The 16,245-nt window shown below is 37.7% G+C and overlaps 24 non-coding genes across 24 annotated transcripts; 9 read left to right on the top strand and 15 right to left on the bottom strand.

Annotated features, from left to right (window-relative positions):
* Positions 1–5,472: 5,472 nt before the first annotated feature.
* Trnai-aau (transfer RNA isoleucine (anticodon AAU)) lies at positions 5,473–5,546 on the bottom strand. Its single transcript has one exon. It is a non-coding gene; the product is annotated as a tRNA-Ile (tRNA).
* Positions 5,547–5,672: 126 nt separating this feature from the next.
* Trnas-aga (transfer RNA serine (anticodon AGA)) lies at positions 5,673–5,754 on the top strand. The gene has a single exon. It is a non-coding gene; the product is annotated as a tRNA-Ser (tRNA).
* A 397-nt stretch (positions 5,755–6,151) lies between these two features.
* Positions 6,152–6,225, bottom strand: Trnai-aau (transfer RNA isoleucine (anticodon AAU)). The gene has a single exon. It is a non-coding gene; the product is annotated as a tRNA-Ile (tRNA).
* Positions 6,226–6,351: 126 nt separating this feature from the next.
* Trnas-aga (transfer RNA serine (anticodon AGA)) lies at positions 6,352–6,433 on the top strand. The gene has a single exon. It is a non-coding gene; the product is annotated as a tRNA-Ser (tRNA).
* A 388-nt stretch (positions 6,434–6,821) lies between these two features.
* Trnai-aau (transfer RNA isoleucine (anticodon AAU)) lies at positions 6,822–6,895 on the bottom strand. Its single transcript has one exon. It is a non-coding gene; the product is annotated as a tRNA-Ile (tRNA).
* A 605-nt stretch (positions 6,896–7,500) lies between these two features.
* Positions 7,501–7,574, bottom strand: Trnai-aau (transfer RNA isoleucine (anticodon AAU)). The gene has a single exon. It is a non-coding gene; the product is annotated as a tRNA-Ile (tRNA).
* Positions 7,575–7,700: 126 nt separating this feature from the next.
* Trnas-aga (transfer RNA serine (anticodon AGA)) lies at positions 7,701–7,782 on the top strand. The gene has a single exon. It is a non-coding gene; the product is annotated as a tRNA-Ser (tRNA).
* A 397-nt stretch (positions 7,783–8,179) lies between these two features.
* On the bottom strand, positions 8,180–8,253 carry Trnai-aau (transfer RNA isoleucine (anticodon AAU)). The gene has a single exon. It is a non-coding gene; the product is annotated as a tRNA-Ile (tRNA).
* A 126-nt stretch (positions 8,254–8,379) lies between these two features.
* Positions 8,380–8,461, top strand: Trnas-aga (transfer RNA serine (anticodon AGA)). The gene has a single exon. It is a non-coding gene; the product is annotated as a tRNA-Ser (tRNA).
* A 376-nt stretch (positions 8,462–8,837) lies between these two features.
* Trnai-aau (transfer RNA isoleucine (anticodon AAU)) lies at positions 8,838–8,911 on the bottom strand. The gene has a single exon. It is a non-coding gene; the product is annotated as a tRNA-Ile (tRNA).
* Positions 8,912–9,037: 126 nt separating this feature from the next.
* Trnas-aga (transfer RNA serine (anticodon AGA)) lies at positions 9,038–9,119 on the top strand. The gene has a single exon. It is a non-coding gene; the product is annotated as a tRNA-Ser (tRNA).
* Positions 9,120–9,708: 589 nt separating this feature from the next.
* Positions 9,709–9,782, bottom strand: Trnai-aau (transfer RNA isoleucine (anticodon AAU)). The gene has a single exon. It is a non-coding gene; the product is annotated as a tRNA-Ile (tRNA).
* Positions 9,783–10,351: 569 nt separating this feature from the next.
* Positions 10,352–10,425, bottom strand: Trnai-aau (transfer RNA isoleucine (anticodon AAU)). The gene has a single exon. It is a non-coding gene; the product is annotated as a tRNA-Ile (tRNA).
* Positions 10,426–10,994: 569 nt separating this feature from the next.
* Trnai-aau (transfer RNA isoleucine (anticodon AAU)) lies at positions 10,995–11,068 on the bottom strand. Its single transcript has one exon. It is a non-coding gene; the product is annotated as a tRNA-Ile (tRNA).
* A 126-nt stretch (positions 11,069–11,194) lies between these two features.
* On the top strand, positions 11,195–11,276 carry Trnas-aga (transfer RNA serine (anticodon AGA)). The gene has a single exon. It is a non-coding gene; the product is annotated as a tRNA-Ser (tRNA).
* Positions 11,277–11,677: 401 nt separating this feature from the next.
* Positions 11,678–11,751, bottom strand: Trnai-aau (transfer RNA isoleucine (anticodon AAU)). The gene has a single exon. It is a non-coding gene; the product is annotated as a tRNA-Ile (tRNA).
* Positions 11,752–12,320: 569 nt separating this feature from the next.
* On the bottom strand, positions 12,321–12,394 carry Trnai-aau (transfer RNA isoleucine (anticodon AAU)). The gene has a single exon. It is a non-coding gene; the product is annotated as a tRNA-Ile (tRNA).
* Positions 12,395–12,520: 126 nt separating this feature from the next.
* Trnas-aga (transfer RNA serine (anticodon AGA)) lies at positions 12,521–12,602 on the top strand. The gene has a single exon. It is a non-coding gene; the product is annotated as a tRNA-Ser (tRNA).
* Positions 12,603–12,977: 375 nt separating this feature from the next.
* On the bottom strand, positions 12,978–13,051 carry Trnai-aau (transfer RNA isoleucine (anticodon AAU)). Its single transcript has one exon. It is a non-coding gene; the product is annotated as a tRNA-Ile (tRNA).
* A 569-nt stretch (positions 13,052–13,620) lies between these two features.
* Trnai-aau (transfer RNA isoleucine (anticodon AAU)) lies at positions 13,621–13,694 on the bottom strand. The gene has a single exon. It is a non-coding gene; the product is annotated as a tRNA-Ile (tRNA).
* A 126-nt stretch (positions 13,695–13,820) lies between these two features.
* Trnas-aga (transfer RNA serine (anticodon AGA)) lies at positions 13,821–13,902 on the top strand. Its single transcript has one exon. It is a non-coding gene; the product is annotated as a tRNA-Ser (tRNA).
* A 375-nt stretch (positions 13,903–14,277) lies between these two features.
* Trnai-aau (transfer RNA isoleucine (anticodon AAU)) lies at positions 14,278–14,351 on the bottom strand. Its single transcript has one exon. It is a non-coding gene; the product is annotated as a tRNA-Ile (tRNA).
* A 1,092-nt stretch (positions 14,352–15,443) lies between these two features.
* On the bottom strand, positions 15,444–15,517 carry Trnai-aau (transfer RNA isoleucine (anticodon AAU)). The gene has a single exon. It is a non-coding gene; the product is annotated as a tRNA-Ile (tRNA).
* Positions 15,518–15,643: 126 nt separating this feature from the next.
* Trnas-aga (transfer RNA serine (anticodon AGA)) lies at positions 15,644–15,725 on the top strand. Its single transcript has one exon. It is a non-coding gene; the product is annotated as a tRNA-Ser (tRNA).
* The last annotated feature ends 520 nt before the right edge of the window (positions 15,726–16,245 follow it).

The following is a 16,245-nucleotide window of genomic DNA, read 5'->3' as shown; positions in this document are numbered from 1 at the left end:
TTAGCAAATGGTCGGTTACCCAGCACTAAATTTGTAACCAGTATGTTTGAACCGTTGTAAATCGAAACCAAATTGTTCACGTAATGAAAAGCAACAACAACTTAAAGGTTTTAAAATTGCAAAATTAATAACAAAAAATCCAAAAAATGCACCAGAGGCGACCAAGATAATAATTGTTTAACAAGGGCCCTGATCTCTTTTAAATGTCTGCGTGTACATAAGTATGTGTGCATATACGTCTGGTTAAGCCCATGCCTGTATATGGCCATCTACATAAGTATGTGTGCATATACGTCTGATTAAGCCCATGCCTGTATATGGCCATCTACATAAGTATGTGTGCATATACGTCTGGTTAAGCCCATGCCTGTATATGGCCATCTCCATAAGTATGTGTGCATATACGTCTGGTTAAGCCCATGCCTGTATATGGCCATCTCCATAAGTATGTGTGCATATACGTCTGGTTAAGCCCATGCCTGTATATGGCCATCTACATAAGTATGGGTGCATATACGTCTGGTTAAGCCCATGCTTGTATATGGCCATCTCCATAAGTATGTGTGCATAAACGTCTGATTAAGCCCATGCCTGTATATGGCCATCAACATAAGTATGTGTGCATATACGTCTGGTTAAGCCCATGCCTGTATATGGCCATCTCCATAAGTATGTGTGCATATACGTCTGGTTAAGCCCATGCCTGTATATGGCCATCTCCATAAGTATGTGTGCATATACGTCTGGTTAAGCCCATGCCTGTATATGGCCATCTCCATAAGTATGTGTGCATATACGTCTGGTTACGCCCATGCCTGTATATGGCCATCTCCATAAGTATGTGTGCATATACGTCTGATTAAGCCCATGCCTGTATATGGCCATCTCCATAAGTATGGGTGCATATACGTCTGGTTACGCCCATGCCTGTATATGGCCATCTCCATAAGTATGTGTGCATATACGTCTGGTTAAGCCCATGCCTGTATATGGCCATCTCCATAAGTATGGGTCATATACGTCTGGTTAAGCCCATGCCTGTATATGGCCATTTCCATAAGTATGTGTGCATATACGTCTGGTTACGCCCATGCCTGTATATGGCCATCTACATAAGTATGTGTGCATATACGTCTGATTAAGCCCATGCCTGTATATGGCCATCTCCATAAGTATGTGTGCATATACGTCTGGTTAAGCCCATGCCTGTATATGGCCATCTACATAAGTATGTGTGCATATACGTCTGATTAAGCCCATGCCTGTATATGGCCATCTACATAAGTATGTGTGCATATACGTCTGATTAAGCCCATGCCTGTATATGGCCATCTCCATAAGTATGGGTGCATATACGTCTGATTAAGCCCATGCCTGTATATGGCCATCTCCATAAGTATGGGTGCATATACGTCTGATTAAGCCCATGCCTGTATATGGCCATCTCCATAAGTATGGGTGCATATACGTCTGATTAAGCCCATGCCTGTATATGGCCATCTCCATAAGTATGGGTGCATATACGTCTGATTAAGCCCATGCCTGTATATGGCCATCTACATAAGTATGTGTGCATATACGTCTGGTTAAGCCCATGCCTGTATATGGCCATCTCCATAAGTATGTGTGCATATACGTCTGGTAAAGCCCATGCCTGTATATGGCCATCTACATAAGTATGTGTGCATATACGTCTGGTTAAGCCCATGCCTGTATATGGCCATCTCCATAAGTATGGGTGCATATACGTCTGGTTAAGCCCATGCCTGTATATGGCCATCTCCATAAGTATGGGTGCATATACGTCTGGTTAAGCCCATGCCTGTATATGGCCATCTCCATAAGTATGGGTGCATATACGTCTGGTTAAGCCAATGCCTGTATATGGCCATCTACATAAGTATGTGTGCATATACGTCTGATTAGGCCCAAGCCTGTATATGGCCATCTCCATAAGTATGGGTGCATATACGTCTGGTTAAGCCCATGCCTGTATATGGCCATCTCCATAAGTATGTGTGCATATACGTCTGATTAAGCCCATGCCTGTATATGGCCATCTCCATAAGTATGTGTGCATATACGTCTGGTTAAGCCCATGCCTGTATATGGCCATCTCCATAAGTATGTGTGCATATACGTCTGGTTAAGCCCATGCCTGTATATGGCCATCTACATAAGTATGGGTGCATATACGTCTGATTAAGCCCATGCCTGTATATGGCCATCTACATAAGTATGTGTGCATATACGTCTGGTTAAGCCCATGCCTGTATATGGCCATCTACATAAGTATGTGTGCATATACGTCTGATTAAGCCCATGCCTGTATATGGCCATCTACATAAGTATGTGTGCATATACGTCTGGTTAAGCCCATGCCTGTATATGGCCATCTACATAAGTATGTGTGCATATACGTCTGGTTACGCCCATGCCTGTATATGGCCATCTCCATAAGTATGGGTGCATATACGTCTGATTAAGCCCATGCCTGTATATGGCCATCTCCATAAGTATGGGTGCATATACGTCTGATTAAGCCCATGCCTGTATATGGCCATCTCCATAAGTATGGGTGCATATACGTCTGATTAAGCCCATGCCTGTATATGGCCATCTCCATAAGTATGTGTGCATATACGTCTGGTTACGCCCATGCCTGTATATGGCCATCTCCATAAGCATGGGTGCATATACGTCTGATTAAGCCCATGCCTGTATATGGCCATCTCCATAAGCATGGGTCCATATACGTCTGATTAAGCCCATGCCTGTATATGGCCATCTCCATAAGTATGTGTGCATATACGTCTGGTTAAGCCCATGCCTGTATATGGCCATCTCCATAAGTATGGGTGCATATACGTCTGATTAAGCCCATGCCTGTATATGGCCATCTCCATAAGTATGTGTGCATATACGTCTGATTAAGCCCATGCCTGTATATGGCCATCTCCATAAGTATGTGTGCATATACGTCTGATTAGGCCCATGCCTGTATATGGCCATCTACATAAGTATGGGTGCATATACGTCTGATTAAGCCCATGCCTGTATATGGCCATCTACATAAGTATGTGTGCATATACGTCTGGTTAAGCCCATGCCTGTATATGGCCATCTCCATAAGTATGTGTGCATATACGTCTGATTAAGTCCATGCCTGTATATGGCCATCTCCATAAGTATGTGTGCATATACGTCTGGTTAAGCCCATGCCTGTATATGGCCATCTACATAAGTATGGGTGCATATACGTCTGGTTAAGCCCATGCCTGTATATGGCCATCTACATAAGTATGGGTGCATATACGTCTGATTAAGCCCATGCCTGTATATGGCCATCTACATAAGTATGGGTGCATATACGTCTGGTTAAGCCCATGCCTGTATATGGCCATCTCCATAAGTATGTGTGCATATACGTCTAATTAAGCCCATGCCTGTATATGGCCATCTCCATAAGGATATGTGCATATACGTCTGGTTAAGCCCATGCCTGTATATGGCCATCTCCATAAGTATGGGTGCATATACGTCTGGTTAAGCCCATGCCTGTATATGGCCATCTACATAAGTATGGGTGCATATACGTCTGGTTAAGCCCATGCCTGTATATGGCCATCTCCATAAGTATGGGTGCATATACGTCTGATTAAGCCCATGCCTGTATATGGCCATCTCCATAAGTATGGGTGCATATACGTCTGGTTAAGCCCATGCCTGTATATGGCCATCTACATAAGTATGTGTGCATATACGTCTGGTTACGCCCATGCCTGTATATGGCCATCTACATAAGTATGGGTGCATATACGTCTGGTTACGCCCATGCCTGTATATGGCCATCTCCATAAGTATGGGTGCATATACGTCTGGTTAAGCCCATGCCTGTATATGGCCATCTCCATAAGTATGGGTGCATATACGTCTGATTAAGCCCATGCCTGTATATGGCCATCTCCATTTAATACTCTAATAAGGTACTAAATGTTACATAGTAAACATTTCTGCATTCATTGGCTTCCATTGGCCGAACGTCCAGAATGGAACCAAATGCGTCATAAGCGTAATCACAGTTCATAGTCAAAGATCAATTTCCAGTCGATCAAGCTTTTACAGAAGTGATATTTATTTAAATAATGGCGAAGAAGGCCCATTTTTAAATTCTGTTTAGTTCAAATAGTGGTAGTTCATAATGGCTGTAGTTCATTTTGAGTGTTCCCCGATTAAACATTTGGCCGTGTTATTTACACGAAAATCCGATATATAAGGTTGTTATTTCTAATACTGTTGTTTGAATTGAATTATATTCCTATGTTTTAATCTATATTTCGTGATCAGTTCACATGTTGTGATTATCAAAATAGTGTGTTAATAAATGTTCTTCTCCGTTTGTCCTCTCTATTTGTGTTTTTCTCCAAACAGTTTTTATCCAAAAGAGGACGCTCCAAATAGGAGATATCTAAATCGCGCCAATGAAGTGTTTCGTGTGTTTTTATCCATGTATACATTGTAAAGTTTAAGATACTAACTTATAAGTTATGTCATAATTTGTGACTGAGTGACGTCAATATAACAGCATTGTAACTTCCGTTGCTGTCAATTATCTATCTACATATAATATGTTTATATAAAATAATGACGAAGTTTGCATTACAAAAATATAATAATTTTCAAAATCGTCTATTATTTGCGTACCAAAAGTGAACATAAATGGTTTATAATGTCACCTCCGCCTCGTGAACTTTTTTTTGAAACTGTAACCGAAATCACTGATTAACGTTCAATGTTTTTCATGTATGAATATTCGAACATTACCCAAAAGCAACATTTTCAATATTTTATGAACGGAAAAATGAAGTAAAACTCCTATATAAAAGAGTATGGCCAGTGTGGGAGTCGAACCCACGACATTCGTGTTATTAGCACGGCGCCCAAACCGACCGGTTTCAAAACACGGTACTATTATCATATTGCTGTAAGTGATAGATCGAATCGATCTTGATTAAGGCGATGGACTAGAAATCCATTGGGATCTTCCCGCGCAGGTTCGAATCCTGCCGACAAAGTCGATGTTTTGATAAACATGTATATAACTATGCCATTGAGGAATGATTTACAAATGTTAAAAACTCTTACGTAACAAATCGTCTATTATTTGCCTTTAGAAGTGAACGTAAATTATGCCATATCCACTTCTTGAAAACACTTTCTAAGCTTTAAAATAGTATTCCAAATCACTGTTTTACTTTTGATTCGCAGATAATGTAGTTCATGTATGAATATGTAAATATTACAATTATTTTCATACATAGATATTTATCCACAACGAGAGAAGCTACCACGTAAATGTTACGTTCTCGTTCAGCGCTGTATTTTTTACCGTTTAGAAATAAGGCTAATCAAGGCATGTGGTATACTGTTTTGACAGTAAATAATGAAATAAATATCCTATACAAAAGAGATTGGCCAGTGTGGGGGTCGAACCCACGACATTCGCGTTATTAGCACGACGCTCTAACCAACTGAGCTAACCGGCCGGATTCATTTCGCATGGCTATTATCACAAAGCTATTAGTGATAGATCGACATGAAATATAGGAATATTGTCAGATAACGATATCCACACGCAATACTAAGATGACAATTATTATACAGTGCAGCAAGTTGTCATGGCCGAGTGGTTAAGGGGATGGACTAGAATTCCATTGGGATCTTCCCGCGCAGGTTCGAATCCTGCCGACAAAGTCGATGTTTTGATAAACATGTATATTACTATGCCATTGAGGAATGATTTACAAATGTTAAATACTCTTACGTAACAAATCGTCTAGTATTTGCCTTTAGAAGTGAACGTAAATTATGCCATATCCACTTCTTGAAAACACTTTCTAAGCTTTAAAATAGTATCCCAAATCACTGTTTTACTTTTAATTCACAGATAATGTAGTTCATGTATGAATATGTAAATATTACAATTATTTTCATACATAGATATTTATCCACAACGAGAGAAGCTACCACGTAAATGTTACGTTGTCGTTCAGCGCTGTAATTTTTACCGTTTAGAAATAAGGCTAATCAAGGCATGTGGTATACTGTTTTGACAGTAAATAATGAAATAAATATCCTATTCAAAAGAGATTGGCCAGTGTGGGGGTCGAACCCACGACATTCGCGTTATTAGCACGACGCTCTAACCAGCTGAGCTAACCGGCCGGATTCATTTCGCATGGCTATTATCACAAAGCTATTAGTGATAGATCGACATGAAATATAGGAATATTGTCAGATAACGATATCCACACACAATACTAAGATGACAGTTATTCTACAGTGCAGAAAGTTGTCGTGGCCGAGTGGTTAAGGCGATGGACTAGAAATCCATTGGGATCTTCCCGCGCAGGTTCGGATCCTGGCGACAACGTCAATGTTTTGATATATCTGCCATTGAAGAAAGGTCTACAAATGTTAAATACTCTTAACAAATCGTCTATTATTTTCGTTGAGAAGTGAACAAAAATTATAAATTATGCCATATCCTCTTCTTGAAAACACTTTCTAAGCTTTAAAATAGTATCCCAAATCACTGTTTTACTTTTGATTCACAGATAATGTAGTTCATGTATGAATATGTAAATATTACAATTATTTTCATACATAGATATTTATCCACAACGAGAGAAGCTACCATGTAAATGTTACGTTCTCGTTCAGCGCTGTAATTTTTACCGTTTAGAAATAAGGCTAATCAAGGCATGTGGTATACTGTTTTGACAGTAAATAATGAAATAAATATCCTATACAAAAGAGATTGGCCAGTGTGGGGGTCAAACCCACGACATTCGCGTTATTAGCACGACGCTCTAACCAACTGAGCTAACCGGCCAGATTCATTTCGCATGGCTATTATCACAAAGCTATTAGTGATAGATCGACATGAAATATAGGAATATTGTCAGATAACGATATCCACACGCAATACTAAGATGACAATAATTATACAGTGCAGCAAGTTGTCATGGCCGAGTGGTTAAGGGGATGGACTAGAAATCCATTAAGATCTTCCCGCGCAGGTTCGAATCCTGCCGACAAAGTCGATGTTTTGATAAACATGTATATTACTATGCCATTGAGGAATGATTTACAAATGTTAAATACTCTTACGTAACAAATCGTCTATTATTTGCCTTTAGAAGTGAACGCAAATTATGCCATATCCACTTCTTGAAAACACTTTCTAAGCTTTAAAATAGTATCCCAAATTACTGTTTTACTTTTGATTCGCAGATAATGTAGTTCATGTATGAATATGTAAATATTACAATTATTTTCATACATAGATATTTATCCACAACGAGAGAAGCTACCACGTAAATGTTACGTTGTCGTTCAGCGCTGTAATTTTTACCGTTTAGAAATAAGGCTAATCAAGGCATGTGGTATACTGTTTTGACAGTAAATAATGAAATAAATATCCTATACAAAAGAGATTGGCCAGTGTGAGGGTCGAACCCACGACATTCGCTTTATTAGCACGACGCTCTAACCAACTGAGCTAACCGGCCGGATTCATTTCGCATGGCTATTATCACAAAGCTATTAGTGATAGATCGACATGAAATATAGGAATATTGTCAGATAACGATATCCACACGCAATACTAAGATGAAAATTATTATACAGTGCAGCAAGTTGTCATGGCCGAGTGGTTAAGGGGATGGACTAGAAATCCATTGGGATCTTCCCGCGCAGGTTCGAATCCTGCCGACAAAGTCGATGTTTTGATAAACATGTATATTACTATTCCATTGAGGAATGATTTACAAATGTTAAAAACTCTTACGTAACAAATCGTGTAGCATTTGCCTTTAGAAGTGAACGTAAATTATGCCATATCCACTTCTTGAAAACACTTTCTAAGCTTTAAAATAGTATCCCAAATCACTGTTTTACTTTTAATTCACAGATAATGTAGTTCATGTATGAATATGTAAATATTACAATTATTTTCATACATAGATATTTATCCACAACGAGAGAAGCTACCACGTAATTGTTACGTTCTCGTTCAGCGCTGTAATTTTTACCGTTTAGAAATAAGGCTAATCAAGGCATGTGGTATACTGTTTTGACAGTAAATAATGAAATAAATATCCTATACAAAAGAGATTGGCCAGTGTGGGGGTCGAACCCACGACATTCGCGTTATTAGCACGACGCTCTAACCAACTGAGCTAACCGGCCGGATTCATTTCGCATGGCTATTATCACAAAGCTATTAGTGATAGATCGACATGAAATATAGGAATATTGTCAGATAACGATATCCACACGCAATACTAAGATGACAGTTATTATAAAGTGCAGAAAGTTGTCGTGGCCGAGTGGTTAAGGCGATGGACTAGAAATCCATTGGGATCTTCCCGCGCAGGTTCGAATCCTGTCGACAACGTCAATGTTTTGATATAAATTACTCTGCCATTGAGGAATGATTTAAAAATGTTAAATACTCTTTACAAATCGTCTATTATTTGCCTTTAGAAGTGAACGTAAATTATGCCATATCCACTTCTTGAAAACACTTTCTAAGCTTTAAAATAGTATCCCAAATCACTGCTTTACTTTTATTTCACAGATATTGTAGTTCATGTATGAATATGTAAATAGTACAATTATTTTCATACATTGATATTTATCCACAACGAGAGAAGCTACCACGTAAATGTTACTTTCTCGTTCAGCGCTGCAATTAGAAATAATGCTAATCAAGGCATGTGGTACACTGTTTTAACAGATAATAATGAAATAAATATCCTATAAAAAGAGATTGGCCAGTGTGGGGGTCGAACCCACGACATTCGCGTTATTAGCACGACGCTCTAACCAACTGAGCTAACCGGCCAGATTCATTTCGTATGGCTATTATCACAAAGCTATTAGTGATAGATCGACATGAAATATAGGAATATTGTCAGATAACGATATCCACACGCAATACTAAGATGACAGTTATTATACAGTGCAGCAAGTTGTCGTGGCCGAGTGGTTAAGGCGATGGACTAGAAATCCATTGGGATCTTCCCGCGCAGGTTCGAATCCTGCCGACAACGTCAATGTTTTCATATAAATTACTCTGCCATTGAAGAATGATTTACGAATGTTAAATACTCTTAACAAATCGTCTATTATTTGCCTTTAGAAGTGAATGCAAATTATGCCAAATCCACTTCTTGAAAACACTTTCTAAGTTTAAAATACTATCCCAAATCACTGTTTTACTTTTAATTCACAGATATTGTAGTTCATATATAAATATATAATTATTTTACATTTTCAACAATTATCTTATATAGATATATGTCCAAAATGTTCGTAGCTACCACGTCAACGTAACGCCATACCCTCGTTCAGCGTTGTAATTTTTGCCGTTTAAAAATGCCGTTAAAATAGTATCCCAAATCACTGTTTTACTTTTAATTCACAGATATTGTAGTTCATGTATAAATATATATTATTTCACATTTACAACAATTCTCTTATATAGATATATGTCCAAAATGTTCGAAGCTACCACGTCAACGTAACGTCATACCCTCGTTCAGCGTTGTAATTTTTGCCGTTTCGAAATAAGGCTAACCAACCATGTAATACACTGTTTTTACAGTAGGTAATGAAATAAATACCCTATACAAAAGAGATTGGCCAGTGTGGGGGTCGAACCCACGACATTCGCGTTATTAGCACGACGCTCTAACCAACTGAGCTAACCGGCCGGATTCATTTCGCATGGCTATTATCACAAAGCTATTAGTGATAGATCGACATGAAATATAGGAATATTGTCAGATAACGATATCCAAACGCAGTACTAAGATGACAGTTGTTATATAGTGCAGCAAGTTGTCGTGGCGATGGACTAGAAATCCATTGGGATCTTCCCGCGCAGGTTCGAATCCTGCCGACAACGTCAATGTTTTGATATAAATTACTCTGCCATTGAAGAATGATTTACAAATGTTAAATACTCTTAACAAATCGTCTATTATTGGCCTTTAGAAGTGAATGTAAATAATGCCATATCCAGTTATTGAAAACACTTTCTAAGCTTTAAAACAGTATCCCAAATGACTAATTTCCTTTGATTCACAGATATTGTAGTTCATGTATGAATATGTAAATAGTACAATTATTTTCATACAGAGATATTTATCCACAACGAGAGAAGCTACCAAGTAAATGTTACGTTCTCGTTCAGCGCTGCAATTAGAAATAAGGCTAATCAAGGCATGTGGTATACTGTTTTAACAGATAATAATGAAATAAATATCCTATAAAAAGAGATTGGCCAGTGTGGGGGTCGAACCCACGACATTCGCGTTATTAGCACGACGCTCTAACCAACTGAGCTAACCGGCCGGATTCATTTCGCATGGCTATTATCATAAAGCTATTAGTGATAGATCGACATGAAATATAGGAATATTGTCAGATAACGATATCCACACGCAATACTAAGATGACAGTTATTATATAGTGCAGCAAGTTGTCGTGGCGATGGACTAGAAATCCATTGGGATCTTCCCGCGCAGGTTCGAATCCTGTCGACAACGTCAATGTTTTGATATAAATTACTCTGCCATTGAAGAATGATTTACAAATGTTAAATACTCTTAACAAATCGTCTATTATTGGCCTTTAGAAGTGAACGTAAATTATGCCAAATCCAGTTCTTGAAAACACTTTCTAAGCTTTAAAACAGTATCCCAAATCACTGTTTTCCTTTGATTCACAGATATTGTAGTTCATGTATGAATATGTAAATAGTACAATTATTTTCATACAGAGATATTTATCCACAACGAGAGAAGCTACCACGTAAATGTTACGTTCTCGTTCAGCGCTGCAATTAGAAATAAGGCTAAGCAAGGCATGTGGTACACTGTTTTAACAGATAATAATGAAATAAATATCCTATAAAAAGAGATTGGCCAGTGTGGGGGTCGAACCCACGACATTCGCGTTATTAGCACGACGCTCTAACCAACTGAGCTAACCGGCCGGATTCATTTCGCATGGCTATTATCACAAAGCTATTAGTGATAGATCGACATGAAATATAGGAATATTGTCAGATAACGATATCCACACGCAATACTAAGATGACAGTTATCATATAGTACAGCAAGTTGTCGTGGCCGAGTGGTTAAGGCGATGGACTAGAAATCCATTGGGATCTTCCCGCGCAGGTTCGAATCCTGCCGACAACGTCAATGTTTTGATATAAATTACTCTGCCATTGAAGAATGATTTACAAATGTTAAATACTCTTAACAAATCGTCTATTATTGGCCTTTAGAAGTGAACGTAAATTATGCCATATCCACTTCTTGAAAACACTTTCTAAGCTTTAAAATAGTATCCCAAATCACTGTTTTACTTTTATTTCACAGATATTGTAGTTCATGTATAAATATATAATTATTTCACATTTACAACAATTCTCTTATATAGATATATATGTCCAAAATGTTCGAAGCTACCACGTCAACGTAACGTCATACCCTCGTTCAGCGTTGCAATTTTTGCCGTTTCGAAATAAGGCTAACCAACCATGTAATACACTGTTTTTACAGTAGGTAATGAAATAAATACCCTATACAAAAGAGATTGGCCAGTGTGGGGGTCGAACCCACGACATTCGCGTTATTAGCACGACGCTCTAACCAACTGAGCTAACCGGCCGGATTCATTTCGCATGGCTATTATCACAAAGCTATTAGTGATAGATCGACATGAAATATAGGAATATTGTCAGATAACGATATCCACACGCAATACTAAGATGACAGTTGTTATATAGTGCAGCAAGTTGTCGTGGCGATGGACTAGAAATCCATTGGGATCTTCCCGCGCAGGTTCGAATCCTGCCGACAACGTCAATGTTTTGATATAAATTACTCTGCCATTGAAGAATGATTTACAAATGTTAAATACTCTAAACAAATCGTCTATTATTGGCCTTTAGAAGTGAATGTAAATAATGCCATATCCAGTTCTTGAAAACACTTTCTAAGCTTTAAAACAGTATCCCAAATGACTGTTTTCCTTTGATTCACAGATATTGTAGTTCATGTATGAATATGTAAATAGTACAATTATTTTCATACAGAGATATTTATCCACAACGAGAGAAGCTACCACGTAAATGTTACGTTCTTGTTCAGCGCTGCAATTAGAAATAAGGCTAATCAAGGCATGTGGTATACTGTTTTAACAGATAATAATGAAATAAATATCCTATAAAAAGAGATTGGCCAGTGTGGGGGTCGAACCCACGACATTCGCGTTATTAGCACGACGCTCTAACCAACTGAGCTAACCGGCCGGATTCATTTCGCATGGCTATTATCACAAAGCTTTTAGTGATAGATCGACATGAAATATAGGAATATTGTCAGATAACGATATCCACACGCAATACTAAGATGGCAGTTATTATAAAGTGCAGCAAGTTGTCGTGGCCGAGCTGTTAAGGCGATGGACTAGAAATCCATTGGGATCTTCCCGCGCAGGTTCGAATCCTGCCGACAACGTCAATGTTTTGATATAAATTACTCTGCCATTGAAGAATGATTTACAAATGTTAAATACTCTTAACAAATCGTCTATTATTGGCCTTTAGAAGTGAACGTAAATTATGCCATATCCAGTTCTTGAAAACACTTTCTAAGCTTTAAAACAGTATCCCAAATCACTGTTTTCCTTTGATTCACAGATATTGTAGTTCATGTATGAATATGTAAATAGTACAATTATTTTCATACATAGATATTTATCCACAATGAGAGAAGCTACCACGTAAATGTTACGTTCTCGTTCAGCGCTGCAATTAGAAATAAGGCTAATCAAGGCATGTGGTACACTGTTTTAACAGATAATAATGAAATAAATATCCTATAAAAAGAGATTGGCCAGTGTGGGGGTCGGACCCACGACATTCGCGTTATTAGCACGACGCTCTAACCAACTGAGCTAACCGGCCGGATTCATTTCGCATGGCTATTATCACAGAGCTATTAGTGATAGATCGACATGAAATATAGGAATATTGTCAGATAACGATATCCACACGCAATACTAAGATGACAGTTGTTATATAGTGCAGCAAGTTGTCGTGGCGATGGACTAGAAATCCATTGGGATCTTCCCGCGCAGGTTCGAATCCTGCCGACAACGTCAATGTTTTGATATAAATTACTCTGCCATTGAAGAATGATTTACAAATGTTAAATACTCTAAACAAATCGTCTATTATTGGCCTTTAGAAGTGAATGTAAATAATGCCATATCCAGTTCTTGAAAACACTTTCTAAGCTTTAAAACAGTATCCCAAATGACTGTTTTCCTTTGATTCACAGATATTGTAGTTCATGTATGAATATGTAAATAGTACAATTATTTTCATACAGAGATATTTATCCACAACGAGAGAAGCTACCACGTAAATGTTACGTTCTTGTTCAGCGCTGCAATTAGAAATAAGGCTAATCAAGGCATGTGGTATACTGTTTTAACAGATAATAATGAAATAAATATCCTATAAAAAGAGATTGGCCAGTGTGGGGGTCGAACCCACGACATTCGCGTTATTAGCACGACGCTCTAACCAACTGAGCTAACCGGCCGGATTCATTTCGCATGGCTATTATCACAAAGCTATTAGTGATAGATCGACATGAAATATAGGAATATTGTCAGATAACGATATCCACACGCAATACTAAGATGGCAGTTATTATAAAGTGCAGCAAGTTGTCGTGGCCGAGCGGTTAAGGCGATGGACTAGAAATCCATTGGGATCTTCCCGCGCAGGTTCGAATCCTGCCGACAACGTCAATGTTTTGATATAAATTACTCTGCCATTGAAGAATGATTTACAAATGTTAAATACTCTTAACAAATCGTCTATTATTGGCCTTTAGAAGTGAACGTAAATTATGCCATATCCAGTTCTTGAAAACACTTTCTAAGCTTTAAAACAGTATCCCAAATCACTGTTTTCCTTTGATTCACAGATATTGTAGTTCATGTATGAATATGTAAATAGTACAATTATTTTCATACAGAGATATTTATCCACAATGAGAGAAGCTACCACGTAAATGTTACGTTCTCGTTCAGCGCTGCAATTAGAAATAAGGCTAATCAAGGCATGTGGTACACTGTTTTAACAGATAATAATGAAATAAATATCCTATAAAAAGAGATTGGCCAGTGTGGGGGTCGAACCCACGACATTCGCGTTATTAGCACGACGCTCTAACCAACTGAGCTAACCGGCCGGATTCATTTCGCATGGCTATTATCACAAAGCTATTAGTGATAGATCAACATGAAATATAGGAATATTGTCAGATAACGATATCCACACGCAATACTAAGATGACAGTTATTATATAGTGCAGCAAGTTGTCGTGGCGATGGAATAGAAATCCATTGGGATCTTCCCGCGCAGGTTCGAATCCTGCCGACAACGTCAATGTTTTGATATAAATTACTCTGCCATTGAAGAATGATTTACAAATGTTAAATACTGTTAACAAATCGTCTATTATTGGCCTTTAGAAGTGAACGTAAATTATGCCATATCCACTTCTTGAAAACACTTTCTAAGCTTTAAAATAGTATCCCAAATCACTGTTTTACTTTTATTTCACAGATATTGTAGTTCATGTATAAATATATAATTATTTCACATTTACAACAATTTTCTTATATAGATATATGTCCAAAATGTTTGAAGCTACCACGTCAACGTAAAGTCATACCCTCGTTCAGCGTTGTAATTTTTGCCGTTTCGAAATAAGGCTAACCAACCATGTAATACACTGTTTTTACAGTAGGTAATGAAATAAATACCCTATACAAAAGATAAAAGATAACGATATCCACACGCAATACTAAGATGACAGTTATTATATAGTGCAGCAAGTTGTCGTGGCGATGGACTAGAAATCCATTGGGATCTTCCCGCGCAGGTTCGAATCCTGCCGACAACGTCAATGTTTTGATATAAACTACTCTGCCATTGAAGAATGATTTACAAATGTTAAATACTCTTAACAAATCGTCTATTATTGGCCTTTAGAAGTGAACGTAAATTATGCCATATCCAGTTCTTGAAAACACTTTCTAAGCTTTAAAACAGTATCCCAAATCACTGTTTTCCTTTAATTCACAGATATTGTAGTTCATGTATGAATATGTAAATAGTACAATTATTTTCATACAGAGATATTTATCCACAACGAGAGAAGCTACCACGTAAATGTTACGTTCTCGTTCAGCGCTGCAATTAGAAATAAGGCTAATCAAGGCATGTGGTACACTGTTTTAACAGATAATAATGAAATAAATATCCTATAAAAAGAGATTGGCCAGTGTGGGGGTCGAACCCACGACATTCGCGTTATTAGCACGACGCTCTAACCAACTGAGCTAACCGGCCGGATTCATTTCGTATGGCTATTATCACAAAGCTATTAGTGATAGATCGACATGAAATATAGGAATATTGTCAGATAACGATATCCACACGCAATACTAAGATGACAGTTATTATACAGTGCAGCAAGTTGTCGTGGCCGAGTGGTTAAGGCGATGGACTAGAAATCCATTGGGATCTTCCCGCGCAGGTTCGAATCCTGCCGACAACGTCAATGTTTTCATATAAATTACTCTGCCATTGAAGAATGATTTACGAATGTTAGATACTCTTAACAAATCGTCTATTATTTGCCTTTAGAAGTGAATGCAAATTATGCCAAATCCACTTCTTGAAAACACTTTCTAAGCTTTAAAATAGTATCCCAAATCACTGTTTTACTTTTAATTCACAGATATTGTAGTTCATATATAAATATATAATTATTTCACATTTTCAACAATTATCTTATATAGATATATGTCCAAAATGTTCGTAGCTACCACGTCAACGTAACGCCATACCCTCGTTCAGCGTTGTAATTTTTGCCGTTTAAAAGTGCCGTTAAAATAGTATCCCAAATCACTGTTTTACTTTAATTCACAGATATTGTAGTTCATGTATAAATAAATATTATTTCACATTTACAACAATTCTCTTATATAGATATATGTCCAAAATGTTCAAAGCTACCACGTCAACGTAACGTCATACCCTCGTTCAGCGTTGTAATTTTTGCCGTTTCGAAATAA

This window comes from Mya arenaria, chromosome 12 (assembly GCF_026914265.1).
Source record: "Mya arenaria isolate MELC-2E11 chromosome 12, ASM2691426v1".
In the NCBI taxonomy this organism is placed as follows: domain Eukaryota; kingdom Metazoa; phylum Mollusca; class Bivalvia; order Myida; family Myidae; genus Mya; species Mya arenaria.
Note: the sequence above shows the minus strand (reverse complement) of the source record. Positions and strands in the feature narration are given on the sequence as shown.